At 45.2% G+C, this 14,246-nt stretch overlaps 1 protein-coding gene across 5 annotated transcripts in view; it reads right to left on the bottom strand.

Moving 5' to 3' along the window:
- Window positions 1-14,246, bottom strand: part of cep89 (centrosomal protein 89) — a 121,279-nt gene that overhangs the window by 37,751 nt on the left and 69,282 nt on the right. The window lies entirely within an intron of this gene.

Here is a 14,246-nt window from a genome sequence, read left to right as displayed (position 1 = left end):
TTTTTTGGAATTTTCCAAGCTGTTTAAAGGCACAGTCAACTTAGTGTATGTAAACTTCTGACCCACTGGAATTCTGATACAGTGAATTATAAGTGAAATAATCTGTCTGTAAACAACTGTTGGAAAAATGACTTGTGTCATGCACAAAGTAGATGTCCTAACCGACTTGCCAAAACTATAGTTTGTTAACAAGAAATGTGTGGAGTGGTTGAAAAACAAGTTTTAATGATTCCAACCTAAGTGTATGTAAACTACCCACTACAACTGTATTCTATTCTACTGTATTTTAGTCTATGCCACTCCGACATTACTCATTCCATAATGTGTGTGTGTGTGTGTGTGTGTGTGTGTATTGTTGTGAATTGTTCGATATTATTGTTGTGAATTGTTCGATATTATTGTTGTGAATTGTTCGATATTATTGTTGTGACCTAGTTGTTGATGGTTTATAAACTCCACCCAGTTGGTGAATATGTAGAAGGAGCCTTCGTCATTCTTCGGAGGTGGAACCTAAACACGCATTACGTCTAAATAGTGTGTTGGTGGGGACGACCTTTGATTTTAGGTCTAAGATAAGATAAATAAACATAAAATACATTTCCCAAAAAAAGGGTAGGTTAAATACCCTTAAAACAATCCTGTAAACTACAGCAGCAGTAGTTAATGACTACTGAATTATAATATCCCAGAAACCCCCATCGCTGCATTACTTCTGTGAAAAGCCACTCTTTCCAGAATGCATGCCTCCTTTGTGACCCCACGCATGAAGAACTTTGATTTCTTTGAAAGGTCACGCAATTCATCTTACGCAATCCTGTCGCATCTCGTCCATCGCTTCACAGCACACAGGCTGCGTACCAAATGGCACCCTATTCCCTATATAGTGCACTACTTTAGACCAGAGCCCTATGTCACCCTATTCTCTATATATAGTGCACTACTTTAGACCAGAGCCCTACAGCATCCTATTCCCTATATAGTGCACTACTTTAGACCAGAGCCCTATGGCACCCTATTCCCTATATAGTGCACTACTTTAGACCAGAGCCCTATGGCACCTTATTCCCTATATAGTGCACTACTTTAGACCAGAGCCCTATGGCACCCTATTCCCTATATAGCGCACTACTTTAGACCAGAGCCCTATGGCACCCTATTCCCTATATATAGTGCACTACTTTAGACCAGAGCCCTATGGCACCCTATTCCCTATATAGTGCACTACTTTAGACCAGAGCCCTATGGCACCCTATTCCCTATATAGTGCACTACTTTAGACCAGGGCCCTATGGGGTAGTACATCACTAAAGGGAGCCATGTCAGGAGACAACCCCAGACACATTCTGCTCGGTGTTCAATCTGGAACAAAAAGGACCATTTTCTAAAAATAAGAGTGTAGGAAACCACCAGAGCAGAACATATGGTTGTCAAGCAACTGTTGTTTAGCAACTAACCTCCCTGACTGGTTCTCAGAGAGGAAGACAGTCTAGTTCTGTCTCTCTGTCTCCTTCAGACACCAGCGAACCTGACTGGTTCTCAGTGAGGAAGACAGTCTAGTTCTGTCTCTCTCAGACACCAGCGAACCTGACTGGTTCTCAGAGAGGAAGACAGTCTAGTTCTGTCTCTCTCAGACACCAGCGAACCTGACTGGTTCTCAGAGAGGAAGACAGTCTAGTTCTGTCTCTCTCAGACACTCAGAGAGGAAGACAGTCTAGTTCTGTCTCTCTCAGACCTGACTGGTTCTCAGTGAGGAAGACAGTCTAGTTCTATCTCTCTCAGACACCAGTGAACCTGACTGGTTCTCAGTGAGGAAGACAGTGAGGAAGACAGTCTAGTTCTGTCTCTCTCAGACACCAGTGAACCTGACTGGTTCTCAGAGAGGAAGACAGTCTAGTTCTGTCTCTCTCAGACACCAGCGAACCTGACTGGTTCTCAGAGAGGAAGACAGTCTAGTTCTGTCTCTCTCAGACACCAGCGAACCTGACTGGTTCTCAGAGAGAAAGACAGTCTAGTTCTGTCTCTCTCAGACACCAGCGAACCTGACTGGTTCTCAGAGAGAAAGACAGTCTAGTTCTGTCTCTCTCAGACACCAGCGAACCTGACTGGTTCTCAGAGAGGAAGACAGTCTAGTTTTGTCTCTCTCAGACACCAGTACAAGGAAACAAAGTTTCCTTCCCAAACTCCTCAGGGAAGCAAAAACCAAGAGACAAAATGTATGGAAGAAACTATTAAAAATAAAAACAACTGTTAAGGACGCTTCCAAAACGTATATAGCGCATTGAATCAGAATGACTTCAGACAACGAATCTCACGACTGTATCTTCTCTGCTGGATGTTAATGAGGTAACAAAACCCAGTGGGATTCGGAGGGTAGAATATGTTTTATCCTCAGAGAGGTTTGTCAGGTATATTGTGTGGATATGTTTTATCCTCTGAGAGGTTTGTCAGGTATATTGTGTGGATATGTTTTATCCTCTGAGAGGTTTGTCAGGTATATTGTGTGGATATGTTTTACTCTGAGAGGTTTGTAAGGTATATTGTGTGGATATGTTTAATCCTCTGAGAGGTTTGTCAGGTATATTGTGTGGATATGTTTGACTCTGGGAGGTTTGTAAGGTATATTGTGTGGATATGTTTTATCCTCTGAGAGGTTTGTCAGGTATATTGTGTGGATATGTTTGACTCTGAGAGGTTTGTAAGGTATATTGTGTGGATATGTTTGACTCAGAGGTTTGTAAGGTATATTGTGTGGATATGTTTTATCCTCTGAGAGGTTTGTAAGGTATATTGTGAGGATATGTTTTATCCTCTGAGAGGTTTGTAAGGTATATTGTGTGGACATGTTTTATCCTGAGAGGTTTGTAAGGTATATTGAGTGGATATGTTTTATTGTCTGAGAGGTTTGTCAGGTATATTGTGTGGATATGTTTTATCGTCTGAGAGGTTTGTCAGGTATATTGTGTGGATATGTTTTACTCTGTGAGGTTTGTCAGGTATATTGTGTGGATATTGTTTTACTCTGAGAGGTTTGTCAGGTATATTGTGTGGATATGTTTTACTCTGAGAGGTTTGTAAGGTATATTGTGTGGATATGTTTTATCCTCTGTGAGGTTTGTCAGGTATATTGTGTGGATATGTTTTATTCTGCGAGGTTTGTAAGTGTCACGCCCTGACCATAGAAAGCCTTTTTATTCTCTATTTCGGTTAGGTCGGGTGTGACTAGAGGGGGTGTTTCTATCTAGGTGTTCTATTTCTATGTTGGCCTGGTATGGTTCCCAATCAGAGGCAGCTGTTTATCGTTGTCTCTGATTGGGGATCATATTTAGGCAGCTATTTCCCCACTGTGTTTTGTGGGGATCTTGTTTTGAGTTAGTGCATGTAGCACCGCTGTTACGGTTAGTTGTTTTGTTTTCTAAGTTTTACTAAATAAAATATGTGGACCTCAGAGCACGCTGCGCCTCGGTCCGTCTCTCCACACAACCATGACAGTAAAGTATTTTGTGTGGATATGTTTTATCCTCTGAGAGGTTTAGAAGGTGTATTGTGTGGATATGTTTTACTCTGAGAGGTTTGTAAGGTGTATTGTGTGGATATGTTTTACTCTGAGAGGTTTGTCAGGTATATTGTGTGGATATGTTTTACTCTGAGAGGTTTGTAAGGTGTATTGTGTGGATATGTTTTACTCTGAGAGGTGTGTAAGGTATATTGTGTGGATATTGTTTCACCCCTGTTGAACCCCAGGAGACTCAGACAAACAGCTCTCCCTCTGGCCTCATCTCTCCCCTCTCCTGGCCTCATCTCTCCCCTCTCCTCCCCTCCCCTCTCCTCCCCTCCCCTCTCTCCTCTTCCCTCCCCTCACCAGCTTGAAGTGCTGTTGCTATAGAGACCAAGTCATAGAATTGTCAGAGCATGTGAACTTCCAATCTGTGTGTACTCAAATGTACTTCATAGAGAGAGAGAGATCATGTTTGATTCTCGTTCTATGACCAGAGAATCAATGAACCTTCATCCCAAATGGCACCCTATTCCCTATATAGTACACTACTTCTAACCAGGGCCCTATTCCCTATATAGTGCACTACTTCTAACCAGGGCCCTATTCCCTATATAGTGCACTACATTAGACCAGGGCCCTATTCCCTACATAGTACACTACTTATAACCAGGGCCCTATTCCCTACATAGTACACTACATTAGACCAGGGCCCTATTCCCTATATAGTGCACTACATTAGACCAGGGCCCTATTCCCTACATAGTACACTACTTATAACCAGGGCCCTATTCCCTACATAGTACACTACATTAGACCAGGGCCCTATTCCCTATATAGTGCACTACTATAGACCAGAGCCCTATTCCCTACATAGTACACTACATTAGACCAGGGCCCTATTCCCTACATAGTACACTACTTTAGACCAGGGCCCTATTCCCTACATAGTACACTACTTATAACCAGGGCCCTATTCCCTACATAGTACACTACATTAGACCAGGGCCCTATTCCCTATATAGTGCACTACTATAGACCAGAGCCCTATTCCCTACATAGTACACTACTTTAGACCAGGGCCCTATTCCCTACATAGTGCACTACTTATAACCAGAGCCCTACTCCCTACGTAGTGCACTACTTTAGACCAGGGCCCTATTCCCTACGTAGTGCACTACTTTAGACCAGGGCCCTATTCCCTACACAGTGCACTACTTTAGATCAGGGCCCTATTCCCTACATAGTGCACTACTTTAGACCAGAGGGGTCAGTGATGCTCCTACCACCACAGTGAGGGAAGCGTGTGTTGAAATGGTCCCCGAGATGCTGTTGATTACAGATGGGCGGAGACATTTATTACAGCCTATAAGAGTTGAATGAGGAAGTTGAAGGATTCTGTGTAGAGATTAGCGCCAACACAACGGGTACCACTCCCCTACCACTCTCTCCAACTCCACAGGTATCTCCTCATACTGCATTCACACACACACACACACACACACACACACACACACACACACACACACACACACACACACACACACACACACCATGCTGAGGTCCCTGAGCAACAGTGATGATTCCCCGTCTGAAAGGGAGACACCGTGAGACCCAACGCTTCCCCGTCTGAAAGGGAGGCACCGTGAGACCCAACGCTTCCCCGTCAGAAAGGGAGGCACCGTGAGACCCAACGCTTCCCCGTCTGAAAGGGAGGCACCGTGAGACCCAAAGCTTCCCCGTCTGAAAGGGAGGCACCGTGAGACCCAACGCTTCCCCGTCTGAAAGGGAGGCACCGTGAGACCCAAAGCTTCCCCGTCTGAAAGGGAGGCACCGTGAGACCCAACGCTTCCCCGTCTGAAAGGGAGGAAGACCCAACGCTTCCCCGTCTGAAAGGGAGGCACCGTGAGACCCAAAGCTTTCCCGTCTGAAAGGGAGGCACCGTGAGACCCAACGCTTCCCCGTCTGAAAGGGAGGCACCGTGAGACCCAAAGCTTCCCCGTCTGAAAGGGAGGCACCGTGAGACCCAACGCTTCCCCGTCTGAAAGGGAGGAAGACCCAACGTTTCCCCGTCTGAAAGGGAGGCACCGTGAGACCCAACGCTGCCCCGTCTGAAAGGGAGGCACCGTGAGACCCAACGCTTCCCCGTCTGAAAGGGAGGCACCGTGAGACCCAAAGTTTCCCCGTCTGAAAGGGAGGCACCGTGAGACCCAACGCTTCCCCGTCTGAAAGGGAGGAAGACCCAACGCTTCCCCGTCTGAAAGGGAGGCACCGTGAGACCCAACGCTTCCCCGTCTAAAAGGGAGGCACCGTGAGACCCAACGCTTCCCCGTCTGAAAGGGAGGCACCGTGAGACCCAAAGCTTCCCCATCTGAAAGGGAGGCACCGTGAGACCCAACGCTTCCCCGTCTGAAAGGGAGGAAGACCCAACGCTTCCCCGTCTGAAAGGGAGGCACCTTGAGACCCAACGCTTCCCCGTCTGAAAGGGAGGCACCGTGAGACCCAATGCTTCCCCGTCTGAAAGGGAGGCACCGTGAGACCCAACGCTTCCCCGTCAGAAAGGGAGGCACCGTGAGACCCAACGCTTCCCCGTCTGAAAGGGAGGCACCGTGAGACCCAAAGCTTCCCCGTCTGAAAGGGAGGCACCGTGAGACCCAACGCTTCCCCGTCTGAAAGGGAGGCACCGTGAGACCCAAAGCTTCCCCGTCTGAAAGGGAGGCACCGTGAGACCCAACGCTTCCCCGTCTGAAAGGGAGGAAGACCCAACGCTTCCCCGTCTGAAAGGGAGGCACCGTGAGACCCAAAGCTTCCCCGTCTGAAAGGGAGGCACCGTGAGACCCAACGCTTCCCCGTCTGAAAGGGAGGCACCGTGAGACCCAAAGCTTCCCCGTCTGAAAGGGAGGCACCGTGAGACCCAACGCTTCCCCGTCTGAAAGGGAGGAAGACCCAACGTTTCCCCGTCTGAAAGGGAGGCACCGTGAGACCCAACGCTGCCCCGTCTGAAAGGGAGGCACCGTGAGACCCAACGCTTCCCCGTCTGAAAGGGAGGCACCGTGAGACCCAAAGCTTCCCCGTCTGAAAGGGAGGCACCGTGAGACCCAACGCTTCCCCGTCTGAAAGGGAGGAAGACCCAACGCTTCCCCGTCTGAAAGGGAGGCACCGTGAGACCCAACGCTTCCCCGTCTAAAAGGGAGGCACCGTGAGACCCAACGCTTCCCCGTCTGAAAGGGAGGCACCGTGAGACCCAAAGCTTCCCCATCTGAAAGGGAGGCACCGTGAGACCCAACGCTTCCCCGTCTGAAAGGGAGGAAGACCCAACGCTTCCCCGTCTGAAAGGGAGGCACCTTGAGACCCAACGCTTCCCCGTCTGAAAGGGAGGCACCGTGAGACCCAACGCTGCCCCGTCTGAAAGGGAGGCACCGTGAGACCCAATGCTTCCCCGTCTGAAAGGGAGGCACCGTGAGACCCAACGCTTCCCCGTCTGAAAGGGAGGCACCGTGAGACCCAATGCTTCCCCGACAAAGGGAGGCACCGTGAGACCCAACGCTTCCCCGTCTGAAAGGGAGGCACCGTGAGACCCAAACCGTTGCTGGCAGCAGAACAGTTGCATTGTGAATTCACATGGAATTGAATGATTTTTTTCTTATTGTTATAGCAGAAACCGATACAAAATGTCTGTTAGGGATTTTTTTATTTTTTATGAATAAATGTAAAATTAAACATCTGTACAGAAAGACTCACGTGAAGGACAAATTACAGAGGAGGAACTACTTGACGTATTTAAAGCCTTTAAAGTCTGGGAAACTCCAGGGCTGGATGGCATACCAGTTGAGGTATACCAAACCTTTCTGATGTACACTCCTATAAAGAATTGCAGATTATCACATACTCAACAACTAGGTCTGATTTCACGGGGTCTGAGGCCCCTTTACACCTCAGTTATTGATGCTAAATGCTTAGCGCATAGAAGAAAAAAAAGGTATTGTCAGATATTATTCATCCTAAATCAGACAGGGTTTTTTTTTTACATTTACATTTACGTCATTTAGCAGACGCTCTTATCCACAGCGACTTACAAATTGGTGCATTCACCTTATGATATCCAGTGGAACAACCACTTTACAATAGTACATCTATATATTTTTTTTAGGGGGGGGGTGGTTAGAAGGATTACTTTATCCTATCCCAGGTATTCCTTAAAGAGGTGGGGTTTCAGGTGTCTCCGGAAGGTGGCGATTGACTCCGCTGTCCTGGCGTCGTGAGGGAGCTTGTTCCACCATTGGGGTGCCAGAGCAGCGAACAGTTTTGACTGGGCTGCGCGGGAACTGTGCTTCCGCAGAGGTGGGGGGCCAGCAGGCCAGAGGTGGATGAACGCAGTGCCCTTGTTTGGGTGTAGGGACTGATCAGAGCCGGAAGGTACGGAGGTGCCGTTCCCCTCACAGCTCCATAGACGATACATAAGCGATAATATAAGGCATTATGGGAAAATCAGAGAAACCAGGCCTGGTATTCATAGCTAACTTTGAAAAGGCTTTTGATAAAGTACAACTGGAATGTGTGTATATATATATATATATATATATATATATAAATATAAACGTCTGGAATATTTCAATTTTGAGAATCTCTTATATAATGAGTTAAAGTTATGTATAGTAACCCGAGGTGTAAAATAGTAAATAATGGCTAATTCTCAGAAAGTTTTTAAACTGTCAAGAGGAGTCAAACAAGGTTGTCCACTATCGGCATATCTATTTATTATTGACATCGAAAATGTTAGCTGTTAAAAATCAAATCCAACAATAATATTAAGGGATTAGAAATGTTTTCTTTTAAATCCACAATCTGAATCCCTCCACGGCCTCATAGAGGACCTAGATACTTTGTCTAACCTCTCTGGATTAAAACCAAATGATGATAAAATGTACTATGTTACGTATTGGATCACAAAAAAATACAACTTTTACATTAGCGTGTAGTTTACCAATAAAATGGTCTGATGGTGATGTGGATATAGTCGGTATACATATCCCGAATTAAATAAATGATCTCACTACAATACATTTTAATAGAAAGTTAGTCAAAATAGTTAACATCTTGCTACCATGGAAAGTCATATCCCAGATTAGCTATTTGCTTATGGCCCTGCCTACATCTAACAACTTGTTTTTTATTTTTTATTATATGAGCAAAATATATTCCATTTTATTTGGAACAGCAAGCCAGACAAAATTGAACGGGCCTATTAATATAATGAATATGAATTCGGCGAGTAGAAATGATTAAATATTAAAGCATTAGACCTCTCACTAAAGGCTTCAGTCATACAAAAGTTATACTTAAATCCAAACTGGTTCTCTAGCAGATTAGTAAGAATGGCTCACCCCACTGTGTTTTTGAGGACCTACAATGTTGCAGAAATGTTTTGGTACCCTTCCCCTGATCTGTGCCTCGATACAATCCTGTCTCGACGCTCTACGGACAATTCCTTTGACTTCATTGCTTGGTTTTTGCTCTGACATGCACTGTCAACTGTGGGACCTTATATAGACAGGTGTGTGCCTTTCCAAATCATGTCCAATCAATTGAATGTACCACAGGTGGACTCCAATCAAGTTGTAGTATTTGATTGTCATCAATGAAAGCTGTCATCAAGGCAAAGTGTGGCTACTTTGAAGAATCTCAAATATAAAATATATTTTCATTTGTTTAACACTTTTTTTGGTTAGTACATGATTCCATATGTGTTATTTCATAGTTTTGATGTCTTCACTATTATTCTACAATGTAGAAAATAGTACAAATAAATAAAAACGAGTAGGTGGGTCCAAACTTCTGACTGGTACATATATATATATATATATATACATACACACACACACACACACACAAAAAAAAAACATTCAAAAGTTTAGGGACACTTAGAAATGTCCTTGTTTTTGAAAGAAAAGCACAATTATCAGCAACCATCACTCCTGTGTTCCAATGGCACGTTGTGTTAGCTAATCCAAGTTTATCATTTTAAAAAGGCTAATTGATCATTAGAAAACCCTTTTGTAATTATGTTAGCACAGCTGAAAACTGTTGGCCAGTTTTATTGCTTCTTTAAATCAGGACTTCTTTAGACTAGTTGAGTATCTGGAGCATCAGCCTTTGTGGGATCGATTACGGGCTCAAAATGGCCAGAAAGAAAGAACTTTCTTCTGAAACTCGTCAGTGTATTCTTGTTCTGAGAAATGAAGGCTATTCCATGCGAGAAATTGCCATGAAACTGAAGATCTTGTACAACGCTGTGTAACTACTCCCTTCACAGAACAGCGCAAACTGGCTCTAACCAGAATAGAAAGAGGAGTGGGAGGCCCCGGTGCACAACTGAACAAGAGGACAAGTACATTAGAGTGTCTAGTTTGAGAAACAGACGCTTCACAAGTCCTCAACTGGCAGCTTCAGTAAATAATACCCACAATACACCAGTCTCAACATCAACAGTGAAGAGGCGACTCCGGGATGCTGGCCTTCTAGGTAGAGTTCCTCTGTCCATTGTCTGTGTTCTTTTTATTGGCCAGTCTGAGATATGGCTTTTTCTTTGCCTATTTATTTACCTCGCCATTCGTACATTCTACTATTTACACATAGATCATGTAAATCATTATGTTAAACTACATTTTAAAACCATTAATAAATATAATTTGTTAAACATTGTTTTTCTCTTCAAACTTGTTGTCTGTGTAATGTCACTGTTACCGTCTGGTTGTTGTCTGTGTAATGTTACTGTCTGGTTGTTGTCTGTGTAATGTTACCGTCTGGTTGTTGTCTGTAATGTCACTGTTACCGTCTGGTTGTTGTCTGTGTAATGTTACCGTCTGGTTGTTGTCTGTGTAATGTTACTGTCTGGTTGTTGTCTGTGTAATGTTACCGTCTGGTTGTTGTCTGTGTAATGTTACTGTCTGGTTGTTGTCTGTGTAATGTTACTGCCTGGTTGTTGTCTGTGTAATGTCACTGTTACCGTCTGGTTGTTGTCTGTGTAATGTTACTGTCTGGTTGTTGTCTGTGTAATGTTACCGCCTGGTTGTTGTCTGTGTAATGTCACTGTTACCGTCTGGTTGTTGTCTGTGTAATGTTACCGTCTGGTTGTTGTCTGTGTTATGTTACCGTCTGGTTGTTGTCTGTGTAATGTTACCGTCTGGTTGTTGTCTGTGTAATGTTACCATCTGGTTGTTATCTGTGTAATGTTACCGTCTGGTTGTTGTCTGTGTAATGTTACCGTCTGGTTGTTGTCTGTGTAATGTTACCGTCTGGTTGTTGTCTGTGTAATGTTACCGTCTGGTTGTTGTCTGTGTAATGTTACTGTCTGGTTGTTGTCTGTGTAATGTTACCGTCTGGTTGTTGTCTGTGTAATGTTACCGCCTGGTTGTTGTCTGTGTAATGTCACTGTTACCGTCTGGTTGTTGTCTGTGTAATGTTACTGTCTGGTTGTTGTCTGTGTAATGTTACCGCCTGGTTGTTGTCTGTGTAATGTTACTGTCTGGTTGTTGTCTGTGTAATGTTACCGTCTGGTTGTTGTCTGTGTAATGTTACCGCCTGGTTGTTGTCTGTGTAATGTCACTGTTACCGTCTGGTTGTTGTCTGTGTAATGTTACTGTTTGGTTGTTGTCTGTGTAATGTTACCGCCTGGTTGTTGTCTGTGTAATGTCACTGTTACCGTCTGGTTGTTGTCTGTGTAATGTTACCGTCTGGTTGTTGTCTGTGTAATGTTACCGTCTGGTTGTTATCTGTGTAATGTTACCGTCTGGTTGTTGTCTGTGTAATGTTACCGCCTGGTTGTTGTCTGTGTAATGTCACTGTTACCGTCTGGTTGTTGTCTGCGTAATGTTACTGTCTGGTTGTTGTCTGTGTAATGTTACCGCCTGGTTGTTGTCTGTGTAATGTCACTGTTACCGTCTGGTTGTTGTCTGTGTAATGTTACCGTCTGGTTGTTGTCTGTGTAATGTGACCGTCTGGTTGTTATCTGTGTAATGTTACCGTCTGGTTGTTGTCTGTGTAATGTCACTGTTACCGTCTGGTTGTTGTCTGTGTAATGTTACTGTCTGGTTGTTGTCTGTGTAATGTTACCGCCTGGTTGTTGTCTGTGTAATGTTACCGTCTGGTTGTTGTCTGTGTAAAGTTACCGCCTGGTTGTTGTCTGTGTAATGTTACCGTCTGGTTGTTGTCTGTGTAATGTTACCGTCTGGTTGTTGTCTGTGTAATGTTACCGTCTGGTTGTTGTCTGTGTAATGTTACCACCTGGTTGTTGTCTGTGTAATGTCACTGTTACCGTCTGGTTGTTGTCTGTGTAATGTTACTGTTTGGTTGTTGTCTGTGTAATGTTACCGCCTGGTTGTTGTCTGTGTAATGTCACTGTTACCGTCTGGTTGTTGTCTGTGTAATGTTACCGTCTGGTTGTTGTCTGTGTAATGTTACCGTCTGGTTGTTATCTGTGTAATGTTACCGTCTGGTTGTTGTCTGTGTAATGTCACTGTTACCGTCTGGTTGTTGTCTGTGTAATGTTACCGCCTGGTTGTTGTCTGTGTAATGTTACTGTCTGGTTGTTGTCTGTGTTTTGATTAACTCACTTTGTTGGTTTTTCTTGTTGTGTTATTTTTAGTTTTTCCACTTACTTTGGCAATGTAAACACTCCCATGCCAATAAAGCCCCTTTGAATTGAATTGAGAGAGAGGAGAGAGGGAGGGAGGTGGGAGTAGAGGAAGAGAGAGAGACAGAGAGAGAAGGGCAGAGAGAGAGAGAAGGGCAGAGATGAGAGAGAGGGAGAAGGGCAGAGAGGAGAGAGAGAGAGAGAAGGGCAGAGAGGAGGGAGAGAAGGGAAGATATAGGGGTGGATGAGAGGAGAGAGAGAAGGGCAGAGGAGAGAGAGGAGAGAGAGAGAGAGAGAGAAGGGCAGAGAGGAGAGAGAGAAGGGAAGATAGAGGGGTGCATAAGAGGAGAGAGAGAAGGGAAGATAGAGGGGTGGATGAGAGGAGAGAGGAGAGAGAGAAGGGAAGATAGAGGAGTGAATGAGACGAGAGAGGAGAGAGAGAAGGGAAGATAGAGGGGTGGATGAGAGGAGAGAGAGAAGGGAAGATAGAGGGGTGGATGAGAGGAGAGAGAGAAGGGAAGATAGAGGGGTGGATGAGAGGAGACTGCTCTCCAGGCCCACTGCAGTCAGCAGACATCACAGCAGTAAACAGCCTTGAGAATATCAATGAGAAGAGAACAGGCAGAGTGCAGCACACATATTGAGCTGTTTCACATCCTCAAATAAGAGAGAGGAGACACAGAGAGTCAGACAGACACAGAGAGAGGTACTGGCCCCTGAGACAGAGACAGAGAGAGGAACTGGCCCCTGAGACAGAGACAGAGAGAGGTACTGGCCCACAACAGTTAGCTCCCACACAACAGTTAGCTCCACACAACAGTTAGCTCCACACAACAGTTAACTCCCACACAACAGTTAGCTCCCCACAACAGTTAGCTCCACACAACAGTTAGCTCCACACAACAGTTAGCTCCACACAACAGTTAGCTCCACACAACAGTTAGCTCCACACAACAGTTAGCTCCACACAACAGTTAGCTCCCACACAACAGTTAGCTCCCACAAAACAGTTAGCTCCACACAACAGTTAGCTCCCACACAACAGTTAGCTCCCACACAACAGTTAGCTCCCACACAACAGTTAGCTCCCACACAACAGTTAGCTCCACACAACAGTTAGCTCCACACAACAGTTAGCTCCACACAACAGTTAGCTCCACACAACAGTTAGCTCCCACACAACAGTTAGCTCCACACAACAGTTAGCTCCACACAACAGTTAGCTCCACACAACAGTTAGCTCCACACAACAGTTAGCTCCACACAACAGTTAGCTCCACACAACAGTTAGCTCCACACAACAGTTAGCTCCACACAACAGTTAGCTCCCACACAACAGTTAGCTCCACACAACAGTTAGCTCCACACAACAGTTAGCGCCCACACAACAGTTAGCTCCACACAACAGTTAGCTCCACACAACAGTTAGCTCCCACACAACAGTTAGCTCCACACAACAGTTAGCTCCACACAACAGTTAGCTCCACACAACAGTTAGCTCCACACAACAGTTAGCTCCACACAACAGTTAGCTCCACACAACAGTTAGCTCCACACAACAGTTAGCTCCACAGAACAGTTAGCTCCCACACAACAGTTAGCTCCCACACAACAGTTAGCTCCACACAACAGTTAGCTCCACACAACAGTTAGCTCCCACACAACAGTTAGCTCCACACAACAGTTAGCTCCACACAACAGTTAGCTCCCACACAACAGTTAGCTCCCACACAACAGTTAGCTCCACACAACAGTTAGCTCCACACAACAGTTAGCTCCCACACAACAGTTAGCGCCCACACAACAGTTAGCGCCCACACAACAGTTAGCTCCCACACAACAGTTAGCTCCCACACAACAGTTAGCTCCCACACAACAGTTAGCTCCACACAACAGTTAGCTCCACACAACAGTTAGCTCCACACAACAGTTAGCTCCACACAACAGTTAGCTCCACACAACAGTTAGCTCCCACACAACAGTTAGCTCCACACAACAGTTAGCTCCCACACAACAGTTAGCTCCCACACAACAGTTAGCTCCCACACAACAGTTAGCTCCACACAACAGTTAGCTCCACAGAACAGTTAGCTCCCACACAACAGTTAGCTCCACACAACA

This window comes from Salmo trutta, chromosome 12 (assembly GCF_901001165.1).
Source record: "Salmo trutta chromosome 12, fSalTru1.1, whole genome shotgun sequence".
Taxonomy (NCBI): domain Eukaryota; kingdom Metazoa; phylum Chordata; class Actinopteri; order Salmoniformes; family Salmonidae; genus Salmo; species Salmo trutta.
Note: the sequence above shows the minus strand (reverse complement) of the source record. Positions and strands in the feature narration are given on the sequence as shown.